Source organism: Nuphar pumila, chromosome 2, assembly GCF_984573655.1.
Source record: "Nuphar pumila chromosome 2, dmNupPumi1.hap1.1, whole genome shotgun sequence".
NCBI lineage: Eukaryota > Viridiplantae > Streptophyta > Magnoliopsida > Nymphaeales > Nymphaeaceae > Nuphar > Nuphar pumila.
In genome coordinates this window covers 22,670,349-22,690,287 of record NC_143250.1, presented here as the reverse complement: position 1 = coordinate 22,690,287, position 19,939 = coordinate 22,670,349, and the positions used below count along the sequence as shown (strand labels likewise).

At 36.6% G+C, this 19,939-nt stretch overlaps 1 protein-coding gene across 1 annotated transcript in view; it reads right to left on the bottom strand.

Annotated features, from left to right (window-relative positions):
- The window catches only part of LOC149845020 (uncharacterized), a 30,632-nt gene extending 18,096 nt beyond the window's left edge, over positions 1-12,536 (bottom strand). The window contains exon 1 of the mRNA XM_089997427.1: positions 12,399-12,536. The gene's annotated coding sequence lies outside the window, so the exon portion shown is untranslated. The remainder of the gene's footprint in view (positions 1-12,398) is intronic.
- Between the last annotated feature and the right edge of the window lie 7,403 nt (positions 12,537-19,939).

The following is a 19,939-nucleotide window of genomic DNA, read 5'->3' as shown; positions in this document are numbered from 1 at the left end:
TGAGATCCCAACTAGATTGTAGGTACAATCAATTATATATATAGATAGATAGATAGATATATAGATATATATATATATATGTCGATCCTCAAGCAAAGTTTCATCGTTGAGCAGGAAATGGGAAATTCATAGAAAATTGCAATCCCCACCACATAATAGTGAACCTATACATCTTCATCGCCATTGTTTTTTGACCGAAAGACCTAGAGCTAACTATCAAGACTTTGGGCTATCCGGACACGTGCATATATATATATATATATATATATATATATATATATATATATATATATATATATATATATATATATATATATAGGGTGCTCCCGAAGCACCTACTCCCACCTAATAAGAGCTTCAAAATTTCAGAATTTTCAAACTTTTTTTGTTGATCAGACCCTTTAGATATGATCTACAATCATTATGTAGTGGAAAGAAGTTTTGGATCATGTGATTATGGCATACATGTAGGCTTTTTAAGATATTCAAAAATCAATGGCTCACAATGTACCAAAATTTTATGACTTAAAAAATCTTATTTTTATGTCCAAAAAACATGATTCCTATCAAATAAACTAAGTTAAATACATCTATAAGGTCTGATTGAGAAGATGAAACCTACAACTATAATTTCTAGTAGGTGGGAATAGGTGCTCCCGAAGCATTACCATATATATATATATATATATATATATATATATATATATATATATATATATATATATATATATATAAACATTCTTATTTGACAAATCCTCAATTGATCTTTAATGCTTAGATGATTATTTAGAGATTATTCAAGACAGTCAAACATAAAATTAATGTAAGACCTACATACAACTAGATAAGCATACGCCTAATTAGAGTTGGCCAATAAAAACTGCCTCAGGTTCATACTTTTTCCACTGGCAGCAAATAAAATGGCATCACCAGAGTTGCAAATTATCTTTTTCCTGAAACATATTCTCGGGGAAAAGCATTACTAGATTTATCTCGTCAACTATTTCATATGACATTATGGGTCGTACTAAAACAAAATCTTTACAAGATCAGCATCCACTACATGAAGTGTTATCTTCAACAAGATACTAAGATCAAGACCTTAATATTCTTGATAACAAATACGTGCACACATGCACAATAAGAACACTTAGAACACTTGTGCACAAAAGCACAAATCAATCTCACAAATGCACTAAAAGAATAAAGGCTTTATTGAATGCTTGAGCTTTGACCCAAAGCCATGAAAATACACAAGGGGAGAGGCCATGAAAATACACAAGGGGAGAGGCCATGAAAATAGAGGAAGTGGAGGCCTTGGAGGGGCTCCACTTCTAGTCGTTGGAGCCCCTCCAACGGTCACAAATGTGACCGTTGGAAGGGGCCCAACGACTAGATGGTGGGCCCCTCCAAGGTACACACTACCTTTTACAAAAAACAATAAAATAAAATGAAAAAGAAAAAAAGAAAAAAATTACAAAACATATTCAAAAAAGAATATGTTGTAAAAAGACTAAACTACCCCTACAGCTAATCAATAGGAAAATATATATATTTTATATATATAATAAGTAGATACATATACATATATATAATATATGTATATGTATTACCTTATATATATAATATATATATTAGATTACATGGTTGATTACATAATTTAACAACATATTCCCAGGGAAAAGCATTACTAGATTTATCTCGTCACCTATTTCATATGACATTATGGGTCGTACTAAAACAAAATCTTTACAAGATCAGCATCCACTACATGAATTGTTTTGAAAATGGGATAATTTTTAATAATGAAGAGGCAAACAAGAATCTGAAGTATTGTGGAGAACCTCAGATTAAAGGTGTCGGAAACAATAGTAGAATAAATGGAATGCAAGATCAGTATTAAGACAAGCCAAGGATATCATCATTAAAATAGAAAACTTTAAGCACTTTTCCTCATCAATATGATGTGTTTTAGACATCAACAGAAGGACCAGTTGTCCGGTGCATACAGTGAAGAGAAACTAGTGTGATATGCGATAAATAGGCATGTCTCTGGCCAAAGAGAACTTATATTATAAGATACATCACAGAAGAATTGGCAAATAAGAAACTGTGAAAGGATAGAGTGCATGTGGCTAAGGATCACTATCATCATCAATTCACTACATAAAGAAAGATCATAAATAAGCCTCTTAAAGAAAAGTTACTGACAAAGCAATCAAAGAAGAACTAGGCGTGCAGTATAGAAAAACAAAAGCAGTACAAATAGCCAATGTGATGCAAGATAAAGGAGCTAACAGAAGGGGGAGACCAACAACAACTTGAAGAAAGACACTAGAGGTATAGCATTAGACAGGAATAAATATTGCAATAGGACTCGAACAAGTTGAACTTACTAGATGGTACAACCCATGTCACACGGACGCGTTAAAAAGGTTGCCGCACCCGTGTTGATGCGACGTGACGTGGGTGCAGTAAATATTAATTTTTTTTGCACTGGGTGTGATCAAATACACCTAGGCATGGTCAACCCACAACCAAGGTTTTATTTGTTCAAAATGTACTCAGTAAACTTTGAATGAGTCCATTTTGGTTCAATTTTTAAAAAATGAAATCTGGGTGTGTGTGTGTGTGGGGGGGGGGGGGGGGTAGGGCACGGTCGCGCCACCCCTCCCCAACCACTCCTCCTCCCCCTCCCCAACTCTTCTTCCGATGGCGGCAACGACGACGACAGTAGTGTGGTGAAATAGGTACATCTCTCTATCTCTATCTCTATCTCCTGCTTTTTCTTTTTCTTTTTCTTTTTCTTTTTCTTTTTCTTTTTCTTTTTCTTTTTCTTTTTCTTCCTTCAACTCCTCCTTTTGTTTCTCTTCTTCTTCCTTCTCTGCCTCCTCTCTTTCTTCTTCCTTCTCCTCCTCCGTCTGTCGTCTCCTCCTCTCTTTCTTCTTCTTATTCCTTCTCACACGCTCCAGTTTTACCCCATAAGGTTAACACAATCTAACCAGAAGTTGTGATTCCTACGTGGGACCACGTCACACATGCTCCAGTTTTACCCCCATACACTATTCCTAATGGAAAACTCATTAAAGGATAGACATAGCTGGTATGGTGTAATATTGTATGTTTTTCTACTATGTTAAATTCTGACATTTCAGAAAATTTGGCTAGGTGTTTTGGTAAAGTTGATAAAATCTTTGATTTTAGGTGGCGTCTACTGAGTCTGGGCGTGGCATAGGACCCATTGACAAGACCTAAACGAGCCAATTAAGATTTGGTAAAACTTTTTATTTTTGACCTTTAAAATCGAGCAAAATTCGAGTTAAATTCAGGCAAAATTCAGAGGCAAAATTTAGGTAATATATCAATAGATGTGTCTCAAAATTATGAAAACATTGATATTTTGTTTTTCTGAATTTGGGCTACGGTTGGCTTGAAAATTGCATTTTTTTCAAAAATGACCCGTCTCGATATCGATCTGGACCCAGTCCAAGACTCATTAATTAGGATCTGATCCAGTTTGAAATCCATATGAATATTGGGTATGGATTTTGATCTTGGATCTGAATCTAGATCCGAAATCCAATTTCAACTAATTTAAAGTTTTAAATTCAATATAAAGGTTAAATTAAGTTAAAATCTATGCTAAGAAGACTCTCAGAGGGGTGAGATACCCTCTGAAACTTTTTGAAATTTTATTATTTAATAAATAATAAATAATAATTAATTTGTAGGGATTCTAGAAGATCCCAAATATGTTTAAAGTAAAATAGTAAAACAAAATAAAATACCAAATAGATAAAAAGTAGTTAAAAAGGAAAGAGGAGGTTAGAGATAGAGTTCTACATTATAAGAACTCTATCTCATAGTCAAATGAGAATCTCGAGAAGGGACGCCACCCTCTCTCTAGAAGACAAAAAAAAATTATAAAAGGGTCTAACTCGCTCCTCTCTCTAGATTTCGTTTTGTACAAAGAGAGAGAGAGAGAGGGAAGAAGGGAAAAAAAGAAAGAGTGAGAGAGGAAAAGAGAAGAAGAAAGAGAAGAAGGAAAGGAGGATCCTTTCCGTTCTGATCGCCCGACGAAGATTTTCCGATTCTTTTTCTATCTTTCATCCATGGTACGAGTTCCTCTCTTGATTTGAACAGGGGAAAACGGTCTAAATCTAGTTTATGTAAGATTTTAGGGGAAAATCTGAATTAGAATACAAATATATATAAATATATATGTGTGATTGTTAAATCAATCATTTATTTTCTTTTTGGCATGTACACGCTTCCTGATCTCGTGCTTATAGTGTCTGTTTCAAAGCTGAATCCATGTTAATTTATGTGCACATTTCTAGTTTTGCATATTTTAAGAACTCAAAAAGAAAATCCGATCTGCCACTATACATGTGGATAGGTCTGGACAGATCTGTCACACCATGCTTGTGGACAGATCTGTCACACCGTGCATGTGGACAGGTCTGGATCTGTCACACTGTCCATGTGAACAGATCTGTCACACCGTGCGTGTGGACAGATCTGTCCCACTGTTCATGTGGACAGATTTTTGGATAATAGGCTAGGTCATTCAAAATTTCTGATTTATGTTTGTCATATCATGATTAGATCTATGTGTTTTTCTTTGGATTTAATAATGCGTCCAGATTGTGTATTAATCAAATCATATGGGTCATGCATTTTAGAATTTTAATAACCTAAATTGGTTATGCGTTTAGAATAAATCTTATCATGGTGCGGGTGCGGGTGCGGATGTGCGGCACTTTAAAAAAGCTTGGGTGCGGGGGTGCGGGAAGGATGTATATATAGTTTTAAGTTAACACACTATGTATTTGTGTGCATTTATGTATTTATATATATATATATATATATATATATATATATACATATATAATATAGATACAAATGGGCTTGATTAGGGTTAACTGAATCTACTTTTGGATAGAAATGGACCTCAGTGTGGTTGACTTCACCTAACATAAAGGAAGTTGTGTCCAAGTGTCGCACCCGCCTGGGTACGGGTGCGACGCGGGTAGGGTGCCCTGTTAGAAGAGTCAGTGTGACATAGTGAACTGTATATGCGTGTGGGAGTTTGTTTAATGGCTGAGTCTGTTTATGTGTTTTAGATTTCTTGTTTATGTGTTTTAGAGCTGTTAGTAGCCTAACCTATTTGTGTGTTTTGGACAGGATAATCACTTGTTCTGTTTATGCATGCTGGATTATTAATCACTTAAAATTGTTTATGTGTTTGTGATGTTATCAGCATAAATAGATTTTTAATGTAGGTTCTATAAAATTTGATATGTAATGTCCCTGATCAGACTTATTGCATGTTCCGTTTAATTAAACCTGCATTTTTTTTTATGATTGCAAGTTATTTTAAGCTTGATTTTTTGGTGTATGTGTGACTTATGCAAACATGTAAATCAGGTTAGTGGTGTGTGTTGTGTGCACACAGGTAATCCCGATTTCCTTTGGTGTGTGTTGTATGCACACAATTTAAGGAACATGATCAGATTCATTAGCTGGTACAACCTCAGGTGCTAATCACGACACACTGCCATGTACTGTGAACAGCATGTTGTTGTTTGCCTTAGTGCACCAGTAACATATTGATTTACAAAATGTTATTGTGCAGAATGTATCATACTTGCTTATGTTCAATTCAGGTTGTGCTATTTGTGTGTATAAGTTGTCTTGTCTTATGCATTGCTTGAACACCTGCAATTTGATCGGGACTGGCAATGATTGCACTGGTGTGCTCTGATTAGATTTGTTGAATGGCAAGCCTTGTGCAACCCGACTAGATCGCCATGATTTGTGGCACTTAGATTTTTGTTCAGATTAGTAATATGGTATGTTTTGTTTTGCTGAACTATGTAGTTATGCTCTGTATCACGAGCATGCCCAAATTTATTCATGAATGGTAAAAGTGTTATTGGTTATATATGCCCATACAATTGAATATTTTGTTGGCATTGATGTGCACATCATGAACATGAAATTCTGAAGTTATTTTGATGTTGCATTAACATGATCATGTGCATGTTTGGATGTTATGCATGAGATGAATCATAAAAGAAAAATGCATGTTGCAAGCAATTGTTCATATACATATGCAATTTGGTTTATATGTACATTCTTGATTGTGTGTGACTGAATGTGCATTGTGAACATGTTTCAATACTTGTGTGTATGCATGTTCACTGAGAATTTTGCTTAAGATGCATCGGTGGTCAGATGTGAATCACTGTAGGCCATGTGGGCCAGAAGCATATGTGGCTCCAGATTAGTACTTATGCATTGCAAAATTCACTCTTGAAATTATTAGCTTTCTAATTTAATTGCACTATTAAAATTGTAGCGGGTCAAGTCCCATGTTGTGTTTTGTATGTTGATTTGCAAAACTATTTTTTTACAAAGAATTGGACTTTTGTTAAAAAGATAAAACAGACATACAGTGTAATTAATGTTTTTTTTCCTAGATGTCCCTTCCACAGTGTAGAAATCCTAGATAACAGTTTTGGAAAAACCGTGAGGATACTAAAACTCCGTGTGCGATTGTGCCCCTGAACCCGATATAGTAGTTCACCTCCTAGCCACGGTTTTAGGGATTTTTCAACCACTTTGCCTGGGGGTGGTGTGGTAGATACATCTGTTGTTATTGGTATATCAAGAAAGTGGCATCAGTGGATGTTGATTTCCCTGGTGTCCCGACATTAGATGTTGATTTCTAATGTCCCGATGGATGGTGTTGATTCTTAATATCGGTCGAAGAACAAGTGTGAAACCCAGTAATAAAATACAAATTGTGTGTTACGCTACAACTGAGAACTCATCATAGACTTCGAGAATTGTTGTGCCCGTTTTAAGTATCCGCGGATTTTAATGAAAAGTAGAACTAAACTTGTGTGCATTTAATAGGGGCATGCATGCAAAAGAGAACTCTGATAATAACTTAATAAATTGTTCATGCATGTGCATTGAATCATGCATATTTATTGTTTTGCATTAGTTAATGCATTCTTACTTGTTCTGTCTCATATGAGATATTGTTATTGCATGATAATTGCTTTTAAATTCTTGAATGGTAACTGAATTGTGAAATTGTTGTAGTTATGTTCTTCTGAAAACTTGCATGAATTTGATTTATGCTTTTTCTTGCCTATTTGGATTTTTAGAAGAATTCGTATAAAGAATCTTTGATTCTTACCTAGTACTCTCTATGTTTTTTATAGGATCTGGAGCTTAGTAATGAGGACGACTGCCATAGGGAGCCTACGAGACTGCGCGACTTACTTCTGTTATTCTTGGACAGTGTGGCTCTAGGATTTTAAACTTTAATTTACTTCTGTTTTCCAACTTTGATTATTGATTAATAAAGTTAATTGTTTTGATTTGTTGATTCAATGTAAAGATCCCTTGTGGTTTGGAATTTGGTTAAGTCTATGAGACCTCGGAACCTTGGGTTTTGGTTTCCGCAATTGTTTTTAAAATAAAAAATAAATCCACTTTTCACGGGGATGAGTTGGGGTCGTTACATATGGCCCTAACCATCTGATATGTTACAAATCTTGGCATTAGGACCTTCTTGGCGAGGAAGACTCCGGGGATAAATTAAAACTTTTTGTTTCTTTCAAGAAAACCTCAAGAAAGCATCAACCAAAATAAAACATAAAAAATACAAATAATGTAAAACGAAACACAAAAACCTTTAAAATTTAAAAAAAGTTATCAGGTAAATATTAGGTTCACATCATGATATCTTAAAAATGTATTATTTTGAAATACCATGATATTTTGGGGATAATAATCAGTGTATGAAAATATTGTGATAAAGTTGTCTTTTTTGAAATATCGGCAATACTTGTGAAATCGGTTTTAAGAATTATTGCTTTTAGAGTACAACTAGAAGCTTACTCAAGAATCTATATCGGCAATTTTAAATTCTCTGATTCCAACAGAAAGCAAGATGATTCATTTTAATACAAGGCTATGCTATTAGCATTGAGAACCGATTTAGATTAATTTATGCATACCTTTAGAGTTGTCTTCTAGCAAAACTCTGTGTTAACTTATAGCAAAGTCCCCAAGTAATATAAGATAGACGCCTCATCGCTACTTGGGTTGAGCATTGAACAACAAATTTTCTAGTTAAACATTTGTTATCTGATTCAGGGATACACTCATTTGGCAGGTTTGCAAGTTCCATAGGTCTGATAATGGTGAAGAAATTGGACAAACAATGCACTTAATGAGTTGCAAAGGAAAAAAAAGATGAAAGCGCAAGCTAAGATCTTCCTTAATTGCATCAATTGAGCACCACATGGCATATCAATCATCATTTGTAAATTAGCCCAAGCATAACAATTAATCATGTTTTTGGGACGTTCTTGACAAGAAACTTTCTTATAAGACTTTAATCTATTGGTTTCTCTATTAAACTCTTGGCAAACCTCATAAAAAAGAAGGAAATGAAAATTGGCAAAGAAAAATTTATTTATTTTTCTCTTCCTATAAATTTGAAAAACACTGCAAATATATTGTAACACAGTAAGATACTAGATAGAAGTTTTCAGTCTCATAGCCAAATCGGCCTCTGATGCCAAATACTATCTGAAAAGCCCTAGTCTTTATAATATAATATATATTATTGTTTATAATAATATATATTTTTTATATATATTATATTTTTATTTTACTTATTTTTATTTCTTCCTTTTCTTTTTTATATTTCTTATTTTTTGTCTAGTTCACATTGAACTAGAGTTTTGAACTAAACAAATGTAGTCGTTGGAGCTAGTCCAACGGCTACAATTAGAGTTGTTGGACTAGCTCCAACGACTCTATGGAGCTTCTTAGAAGCTCCTTCATCCCCTTCACATTTGTGTATAAATAAGGGATAATCCCCCTCTCCTTTGTAAGAATGCTTTCATGCATTTCATATGAATAAAATAAAGTTTATTATTTTTACCTTGTGTTCTTCCATTTATTCCCTTTTATGGGTTATGATTGTAGTGTCTCCAATAGACACCTATTGCAAGCTTTTGTGCTTTTGTGGAAGATCCTCATTTCATTACAGTCTTCACACCATAGAGTCATAGACACAAATATCATTCTTGGCAATTTCTCCGCAAGGTTGTTCTTAGAAGGTTTTTTTTTTTGCTTTTCCAAGAGCATTTTTCCTCACAAAAGTTTAAGATGGTTTAAAAAAATAAAAAATGGAAAGAAAATTTTAAAAAGATAAGAAATAATGTTTTAGCAGTATTTTTTATGAAAACATAAAAGAAACAATTAGAAAAGTTTTCAAAAATAAAATAAACAAAAAAATAGGAAAATTTATTTTTCAAGTACATAAAATAAGATTTCTTTTATAATACTGTGATATTATCATGATACTTTTGTTATAGCCGATATTTGACCTATATTCCTTGTAAATATCGCAATATTTTCAAAATATTAGCAATATTTGTGGCTATGTTTGGTACTAATCCTTGAAGATGTTATTCTCCATTTTTGGCTGTTAATCAAATGAAAGGCCTAACCGATCTACACAGATAGTTTTTGGTAAGTTCGATGTTCTTAAAAATGCACCTCAAGGCGTAAAAGGCATGCCTCACCCCAAAGCAAGGCCCTTTGTGCCTTGAGGCACAAGTAAATGAAGTAAAGGCCCTAAGGCGCATGGCTCATGGGTTATTAGGCATACGCCTTAGGGTGAAGCATACCTCAGTGTGAGGCACACGCCTTATTAAATTGAGTGAAATGGGGGTCAAAGCACTCATTTGACTATTATTTGGGGCTAAGCCCAACCCTAATTAGGGTCGGGCCTCTCACATCTTCCTCTTTCTTGCCTCTCACTCTCCCTCTATCTCGCCTCTCGATTCTCATCCTCTCTCGCCTCTCGGGTTCTCCCTCTCTCTGTATGCATCTCGTATCTCCCTCTCTTTTTGCATCTCGCCTCTCCATCTCTCTGCATCTTCTCTCTCACTTCTCGACTCTCCCTCTCTCTCATGTCTCGTCTCTAAGAAGATGGAGAAAAAGAAGAAGAACCACAAGAAGAAGAAGAAGCTCACGGCATGTACCGTATACCTCTCTCTTCTTCTTCTTCTTCTTCTTCTTCTTCTTCTTCTTCTTCTTCTTCTTCTTCTTCTTCTTCTTCCACTCTGCTCCATCTTCCCCCTTCTTCTCACCCCCTCTTCTTCCTCTCCTTTCTTCTTTCACTCCCTCTTCATTTTTCTCTTCTCCTTCTTCCTCGGCCTCTTCTCCCCCCATTGTTTCCTCCTCTTCTCCCATGTTTTTTCTCTCTTCTTCTCGCCTGTTCTTTTTCTTCTTCTTCTCTCGTGTTCTTCCTCCCTTTCGCTCACCTCCTCCATCTTCTTTTGATTGTTATTTGTATGTTTTAGAAACTATTATTATGGAGGTTTGTATGTTTTAGAAACTACACGAGACTGACTTGAGTTAGGTTTACAGGTTAATTTGGATTCTAACTCAACATCATATGCAAAGAGATGAGACTATGGTACGTTTAAAATTCTGATGTTTCCTTGCACGGATGTTATTTACCGAAAACACAAAAGAAGAATCCTTCTGGTGGCTTCCTTCAAGCAAGTGGAATATAGCTATTGACATCCAGACAGAAGAGTGATCCACCTAAACAACAGACACACTTGCACCCTTCAAAGAGAATAACGCATTTTTCCATCACCAATTTTTTATGTCAAAGTAAGCCACCAGATATTTGCACTGAGTTAAAGGAGATATATGGATTGTCTAAGAATTAGGAAAGTGATGCTTCACTTTTATTAAGGTGGTGATAGGCTTACAAGTTCATCTGGATAAGGGACATAGCACATTCAATGGTGAATTAGACGTGGAAAGGGAACGGCTTGCAATATCTAATTTTGTTTTGAAGGGGCATTGACCAAATATTCTATGTCCAACCAAATTCCTTCTAAGGCCACCAATCACTTATTCATTGACCATTGAGCCCATGAAAAGAGTTCTCAAGCTTGTGGTACTGTATCTTACATTTGACGCTAACACCCAATCCATGTTGATAAGTACTTAGTGCTGCCAGTCCAACACTCCTGAGCAAATTATCCTCTCAAACTATGACGAGTTTATGATGTGGGGAACCAATTTCCTGTTCAAGCACTGTTCTATTTTGTATCTTTTCTCTCTTTGCTTTTCCTGTTATCGCCCCTTCAAACTGCATCTTGTGTAATCATCCACCATCAATGAATTCCAAACCCAATTATATGCCACGTTCATGAAAAGACTGCTCATATAACATCTTCTTATGCCAGTAATTTAAGTAAAAGGAAAGCATTTTGTAGAAATATATCAATGATATCATAAACAGAATAAGTACAGAAGCCACGTCTTGACGCTTTCACCAGAAGCTTTTGTTCTCACTACGCAGACACACACATCCAAGAACGATTCCAATCAATACATTCAGATGCACCACTTCACGAACATTTCATAACAACAACCATCGAGTAATCATGAAGTGCTAAACAAAAAGTGCATACCATGGCAATACATGATAAACAAGTGAATTAGAATTCTCCGACATGAAATCAATCAATGCAATAAAAAAAAGATACCGCCAAGAATGTGCAGAACATTGAAAAGAAAAACAGAGCACAGTGACTAGTTGTCTGCTTTTCTTTTCAATTTTTCTACATTCTTTATGCATTTTTTTTAATTTTATTGCAATAAAAATTTAAAAAAAATGAGCAAGAATGTAGAAAACATGACAGGAAATTAACATATAAACAGCTTAACGCCAATTGAATGCAGTCACTTAGTGATGGTCTGCACAGAAAATGACCCCCTAAGTTTTACCTAAAACTGCTAATGCCAAATCAGTAAAAACACAGAATTCAAAAAACTCATATGGCTACATGGTAAAAGAAATGAATATACAACCAAGAATCCGTATCTCAATCCATCCTCTGCGAATGATTAAGTCCTAAATACAATAAAATGAAAGAATTCACCAAACATAAATCACGCATTCACATAGAAAAATTACAGGAGAAGGAAGTAAATAAAGTAGATAATGTCATCAGATTCAAACCAATTCAAACTTCAAAATAAGAGAGAGAGAGAGAGAGAGAGAGAGAAATAAGAACGGAAGCTGACGAACAGAAGCGAAACAACAAGAACCCGATCAACAGCGGGAAAAAGAAAACCCTAGTGGCTCACGAATTCATTCCCGAAAGCATGATGAAGAGAAAGAAGCAAGCATCTCGTCGATCGGAGATCGCAGACCTCGAATTTCCATTCCAAAAAAGGAAAAAAACCAGAGTTCTGTCCGTGATCCTCTGCGGAGAACGCAGGAAACGGGAGGAGAAAGGAGAAGGAGGAAAGATTACGAGGAGGAGACGTACCGGAGAAGCTTCGGGGATCGCCGGACGTGTGGCCGGAATCCGGGATCGCGAGGGAGGTCGCCTGGCCGGAAGATAGGGAGAGGGAACGCCGGAAGTTGTACGGCAGGGAGGAGGCGGAGTAGGGGAAATGTGAGAAGCAAGAGGAGGTGGAGAGAAGAGAGTTGGGGCTTTATAGCGATGGTGAGATGCGAGAGAGAGAGAGAAGCGGGGGGAAGGAGCTCTGAGAGAAAGAGAGAGAGAGAAAGGCTCGAAGGAAAATGTATCCTTGAACAAGAAGTCTTCTTAAAAACAAGTGATGTGTGACTTTTTGCCACATATAAAAGACTGGCACCGTCTCAGAAGAAATTCTTTGTCTTCTTCATCAATGACTAATAATGGCCTCTGACCGTGTGCAGCCGGTGAGACTTGATATTTAGCCACAACCTAGCGTCACTTTAGGTGGACGACTTGTCACCGGGGACTTGATCTATCGCCTGACCCATGAGAGAGAGGCTGAACCGGGTCTGAGTTCGAGTAAGTTGAACCCGGTCTGGGTTCAGATATGGAGGTATTACTTAATCCAGCTTAAATGGATATTGCCTAATTGAATCTGGGAAAAGGTCATATGAAATCCAGGTCCAACTAACTTAAATATGTAGTCTGATATGGATTCGGACTTGGACTCCTATTCGTTTAGATTCTGATGTAAAACTTAGCTAATTCGAACCCTATTATTATTCAAATGTTTGTGTACTTAATAAGTGGATTCAGATTAAGTTGAATATCCTACCTAGATCCGTACAGCTCAACAGTAGAAACTGCATCGGTATTACCCTATCTAACCAATCAGACCTGACTTGATCTGATCCTCGTAGACCCATAGCTTCAGGTGAGGTCTAAATTGAGATCGATCTTAGAAATAGGTCAGTTCTTGATTAAGAAAAGCTAAGACTCAACTAGTTTTTACCCAACCTCTTTTTTTATGCCCGACCCAAACAGTTCTATGCAATTTACACCAGAACCAACGTGAACTTGAACCTGGTTCTTAATACTCTACTGATCCTGAACCATCCCAAACGTAAAACCACGTATCGTCCAAACCAACCCAAACCCAAATCGATTTAAAAATGAATATCTAAAATCCAACCTGCTTTTACCCAAATCCATAGCCCATACGGGTCTATAATTTCAAATCCAAATCAAACTAGGTCCCGTCCGTGTTCAATTTTTAGACCCAATAAAGCCATTGGGCTCCAATTTTTAGAACCGGTAAAAAACGGATCTGTTCAAAACCCAACCAGAATATACTCAACCCAATTTATACCTGAACCACTGACCCATCCATGACCTACCCAGACCTGGACCTAGAAACTCGAACCACCGGGTCTGAGTTCAATACTTAGACCTGTGTCAGAAACGGGTCTGACAAAGCCTGACCTGAACCGACCCAAGTATACACGTGAGAGAGAGATTGTCTACTTGATTTCAAACCCAGGGTAACTTTGTCCGGTCATCTGGACCCACTGTGGGGCCCAGACCCCTTCTGAAACTTAGTTTTGTTGTATAGGCAAGCTGGGGTTAGGCAGACCCACCGGTTCTACATCTTCCATTGGGTCTTGAACCTTCCACGTCCCAAAACAAAGTGACCTGCACTAACAGCTCCTACCAAACAAGCGAAGCTCCCATTGGTACCTCTGAAACTTAGTTATAAACATTAAACAACATAGGGATAGAGACATCAAGAACACATCGATTTGGACGCGTGGTACAAAAGAAAAAACTCTAATGCTTTTGATATTTTATATACAGCTCATTCTTATTTATGTTGCTACGTGGTCATGTTTTTATTATTTATTTATAAATTTGTGGATCTCCTTTATTTTTGAAAAACAAAAACAAAAGTTTTTCTTACTTCAGAAAATAATTTTACGTGGGTCCAAAAACTCTGATCCGAAATTGAAAAAATATGGGGTACGTTCTTCAAAGTAAAAAGCCTTTTTTTCTCCAAAGCCTAACCAGAAACTCTCAATCGTTGTATCTGAATCCTATAAACAGAAGATGAGTTTGGTGGCGGGAACCACCAAAACTCAAAAAAACATGAAGCAAATAATATAGGAAACATTAGACAATCCAAATCATGATTAAATGCATTAAATAGCCAAAATAAACATTAAAATAAGAATCAAAGCTTGCATCATACTTAAGTAGCCCTTTCTATGTTTGATGAGCACGAGAGAGTGCAAAGGACATTTTGGCTAGGCACGGTCTCTAGAAGACTAATGAGATAAGGATCTGGGTCCTAGACTAGGCTACGCTAGGCTAAAATTGGTTAAGTTAGGTTTTGTCGAGATTCAGATGCTAAAATAGAGAGGAGTGCATTCCCATTTATAGTTTTTAGGCAGATCAAGATTTGTTTCTTATATATTGGAGATCCATCTAGATGGATGGTTGTTGGATGGATAGGTTTGAACGAACGTTTGAGATTTATCTAGGGTTTGTTGCCTTGGATTGGTGCTCTATCATAAGGAAATAGATTTGAGGGAGGTGGCCTTCTATTTTCGTTTTGGAAGGCTGAGGGGGCAAATCTCACTCAAGAGGCACGCTTAAAAAGGTGGTTAATGACAAGCTGCTAACGACAACTAATGTTAATAATAACTCAGCGCTAACAACAACACAAGTTGTCGTTAATGATAGGTGTTAATGACAATTTTAGTTTGGGTGAACAATGGTGACAATTGAACAGATGCTGACGACAATTTAGATTGTCATTAGGGGTAGATGACATCGCCTTCCAAAAAGAGGAGTCTCCTTTGACGATAACTTAAAGTTGGTGGTGACAACTAGAAAGTATTGACAATAATTCTTGAGATCTGACGAGAATACTTGAGGAGTTGACGACACCTCAGGTTGTTGTTAGGGATAGTGAATGATATTTTGGCCATAACTTTTCACTTTGATGTCAGACTGGAGTAATTTTTGATGTGTTACAAAGTTAAAAATGTCCTCTACAACTTTTATGTTGACAAAAAAATCTGAAAGAACTCATTTTATAGGGCCAACATCAGATTGAAGATAGCAAAACATGTATTTTCTATGAAAAAAATATCTCAGTTAAAAATAGGGTTTCTACATATTACCCTCTTTGTTATTCAGTATGCAAAGCTCGATCGGTAACAAAGAAAGTAAAGAGCAAAAGATCGTAACTGACAAGGCATTTTTGAAAATTGATCTTTAATAGAAGACAAATAGACAGCTTTATGGTTGATGTGAGCTAAAGACGTGCACATAGCTTAACACAACAGACTCCCTTATTGCACCGATTTGTATAGGCAGAGAGGTTTGGCCAAGAAGCTAGACTGCATACTAAGCTTAGTACCTTGTTTCACATGAGGGCTCTCCCTTGAACTCAGTATTGTGAGTGAAAAGTCTTGTTGATTGAGGTTAGATAAAGATGAAACAAGTATCTTGTTGCTCAGAATCACATGAAAACGACAGACATTTTTGACAAATGACAAAGATTTCTTCTTGAAAAGATGAAGATAGAGACAAGCTTTTTGGGTCAAAAGCATAAAAAACTCTGAGACATTTTGATATTTGATGGGATAAAATTAATGGGATGCATTATTTTGACTTTTTTTTATAGGATAGAATAAAGTGGAATGGAATGGAGCTTTTTAAGTATGCACGTCTGAGACCAAATTAGGCTTGGGATGGTTTTGTGCTCTTCAATTGGGTTTTGGATTGCTCTATCAATTTGTGAGACATTATATAGGCCTAATGTCCATATATCTACAAGTGGATCATAAGATAGGACTAGGTAGGCTTTTTCTATTAGGACAAGAGATGAATAGAGGATTTTTGCATCACAAAAGCGGTTAGCAAAAAGGATACAATATGCATAAATGCATAAGATGTGCATAAAATTTAAATGAACACATAGACAATATGCATGAAATGCTTAAAAGAATGCATAAAAATGATGACTGAAGGGACCTTTGGGAATAAAAAGCCTTGCTTGATGGGCTTCTCCTGACGATAACTTGGTTTATCATTAAAAATCTGTTAATGAGAACTAGCTACAACTGGTGACACCTTGTTGGAGCTGGAAAAAAAATATTTCTGCTGATGATAACCTGAGTTGTCGTTATGGGACTTTCCTGAATGTCTGATGATAACCTGTGTTGTCGTTAAAGAACTTTCCCTTTTCCTTGATAACAACTAGGCCTCGTGGGTTTTTTGTTTGGAAACTTGCCTTAACTGCTAATGATAATTGCCAGATCTGCAACATTTGCTTATGACAACTGACCCTTATGACTTGAGAGACCAAGGCCGCCAGGCTTTTAGGCTTAGTACCTGAAGGGACCTTGACTTTGTTCAAGATTTCCTCCATCACTTTTCTGTGCTCTGAGGACACTTGAATGAGCTCTAGTATGGAAATCAGTGCAGTTTTTTTGAACAAGTGACTCTTGATATCATATTGTCCTTTTTTTGAGGTTCTGCCTTAGCAGGAACAACTTCTTTTTCATTTCCAAGAGGTTGTTGTGGACAAGAATTGATCTGATTAGGGAGGAGAGGCACTTTCTTTTTGGTATACTTTAGTTGGTAAAGACTTTCGGATCGAGTGAGCTGATCTACTCCTTTTGCTCGGTCCAAAGAGATGACAAGAGACAGTAGTCCCTTTGACACTTTTTGTTGGGTACTACTCTCAGAAGGTGACTGGCAAATTTTCCTGTAGATTGGTCAAGGCATACGGCATTAAATTTCTTTAGATTCCTGATTTCTTTCTGTGCAACTTGTCCAACTTTGTCAACTGACATAGTGGTCCATCTGGGAACTTGATGATATATTCTTATGTCCTCTTCAATGACATATACCTGAGGTATCACCAAGACTTGTGATTTTCTTAGGCGAGAATGCTAATCTGATTGTCCTCTTAGACTAAGAACTTCTATGGCTTCAAGACTGTTACTCTGCTTATGGTCGAGGAACGGGCTGGTGTAAATTTTTAGGTCCTCATATACTGTGGCTTTCTCATCGCCTCCAGTCAGCTTGAGATTACCTTTGTCCAAAAGATCCTGAATAAGGTGCCTTAGAATGATGCATCTCTTTATATTGTGTCTTGTTGCCCGATGAAACTTGCAAAACTTAGAGGGATCTCTCTCCTTGACAACCAAGGGATTATGAATTGATGATAATCTTATTATTTAAGCTTTCAACAGTGATTTCATAACCTCGGTGAGGGAATGAGATAACCGAGTGAACTTGTGTTCTATGATCCAATTAGGGTTCTAGTTGAAACTTTGGTACTTCAGTTGTTGGTCCTCTTGTGGCTTGTATTGTCCCTAAGGCTTTTGCTGACTTTGGTTCTGGGATGCTTTAGATTGTCTTTTGCCTTTTTCAAGGTTAATAATACTGACCTAACTCTTAGGTTCAGATTTCTTTGTCCCAGAGTCCTTGTTGTTCCCAGATTTGACTATATGGCCTTCATATATTCCCCTCATGTGGTTAGATTCCATCTAACTGGCTACTTCGATGAAATCCATGAATGAATTATACTTTTGGGTAGCCAATAAGCCCTTTAATGGTTGGTTGAAATTGTTCATTATCAGTGTGATGGCATGGGACTTTGTGATAGGGTCCTTCATGTAGTGATACACTGACCTCCATCGGTTGATGAAGTCCTGAGCGCACTGATCATCGGTAGAGCATTTATCTTGAACAAAAAATGTTCAATAAACAAATTCATGAGAGTGGAGAACTGGAGGATTTGATGGGCATCCAAAGTAGAGAAGCAAGACAAAGCCTCCCATTCAAAACTCCTAAGGAACCACCTGATCAAAGTGCAGTCATTCTGAAGACAATTTGTGTAGTCTTCATATTTGGTGGGACGAAGCTGGACAACTTCATACTTATGAGGTTGGATGATTTCATAGCCACTAAGACACGGCTGGACAACTTTGTATCCACTAGGACATTGCTGAACAACTTCATAGCCACTGGGAAGCGGTTGGTTGACTCTGACTATCACTTTAGGGATTCTAATAGGCAGAATCTACTTGAGAGGAATGCTTTGAACCTTCCACTTATGACTTCGCTTGTACTGCCTTAACGAAGCTTCATTCTCAAGAAACGTTTGTTGTACCTCTTGGATCAAGGTTTTCAAAGCGGCATTTGAGTTTTCTAATTCTTCGAGAGTAGGCCTTCTCGGTGGCTCGTGGGCAATTCCTTTTCTTGTCCTTTTGCACAATCTGGACCTCATCTTCTTCTGTTTCTGGATTTGTTTCTTTAGGATCTGTTTTTCTTCCTTCTTGACTATCGATTTTTGCATTATTGGGTTGACCTGAGGATCTGAGTTGAAAGACCCCTCCCATTCCTTGGAGAGAACCTCCACCCAAAATGAATCATAATTTTTGAGTGCCTAGAGATAGTTTTTGGGTATTCCTAGGCAAAATCATGGATGTAGACTTAGGTGAGTTTGGGTTATAGAAAGTGGGGCTCATTTTAATATTCAAATTCCTTGGCGGATCACTGGGATCTACTGGCAGAATAATGACTTAGGATTTAAATGCAAACAAGAGTCCAATTTAAGCATACAAAAAATATATTAGATTTTTTTTAAAAAAATGGGCTTCTTAAATCTCCTCAAAAGCTCCACGAATCTGTGAGGTCACTTCAAATGGATCTAACATGACGGGCTTTCTCCATACCAGACCTTTCACGATATACCTAAACTAAGATTCTTGGTGTTGCAAGTGGGTTCACGATCTCCTTGGACCACCACTAATATACCTTAGCTGATGACTCTTGATATTAGTGGGGTGGATCCGTAGATCCAAAATATAGGACAGGAATAGGGTTTTGAAATCAAATATAAAGTAGTAACCCTACAATCAGAATCTTGAGAGAGAGAGGATAAAAATAGGAAAGAAACAATCACAAAACAAAAAATGTCTCAATCATGCTAACTTCTCTAACTTGTTAGGGTTTTAAGATATTTCTAGAAAAAAGGACACTAGATGGCGTGATTCCCTAAGAAGAGTTTCTAAATTAATTATGCTAAATATCTAAGACAAAAAAAGAAACACCAAATCTACCTAAAATTTCTTCCCAAAATAGAAAAAAATTAATTGTATGCCAAAATGCTATGTTTTGTTTTCAAAATGGTTTTTTCGCACGAAAAAGGAAAGTGGATCAGATCTTGGACCCAGATATGGATCTTACCCAAAAGCTATATCCAAAATCCGATGAAACAAAAGCAAACAATGACAGGATGCAAGCACAGATTTATGGAGTTGGGGCTGTGAAATCCAAGAAAATAAGATATGATCCAAGAAAAGAAAATTCTTCTGAATAATCTTTTAAGTCTGGAAAATAGTAGCAGATAAAGCAGCTATTTTTTACCAAAATATTACATATTATGGAAAAAGTCCCAATAGAGAAAAGATAGATAGTCAAAATACCTTTTCAATTACATATGATACACAAGATTTTGACAAGTGGGTGCTAAGATACGACCCTAGGAACAACCCTAAAACATGTGTTGAACAAGGGTGGGATGCCCC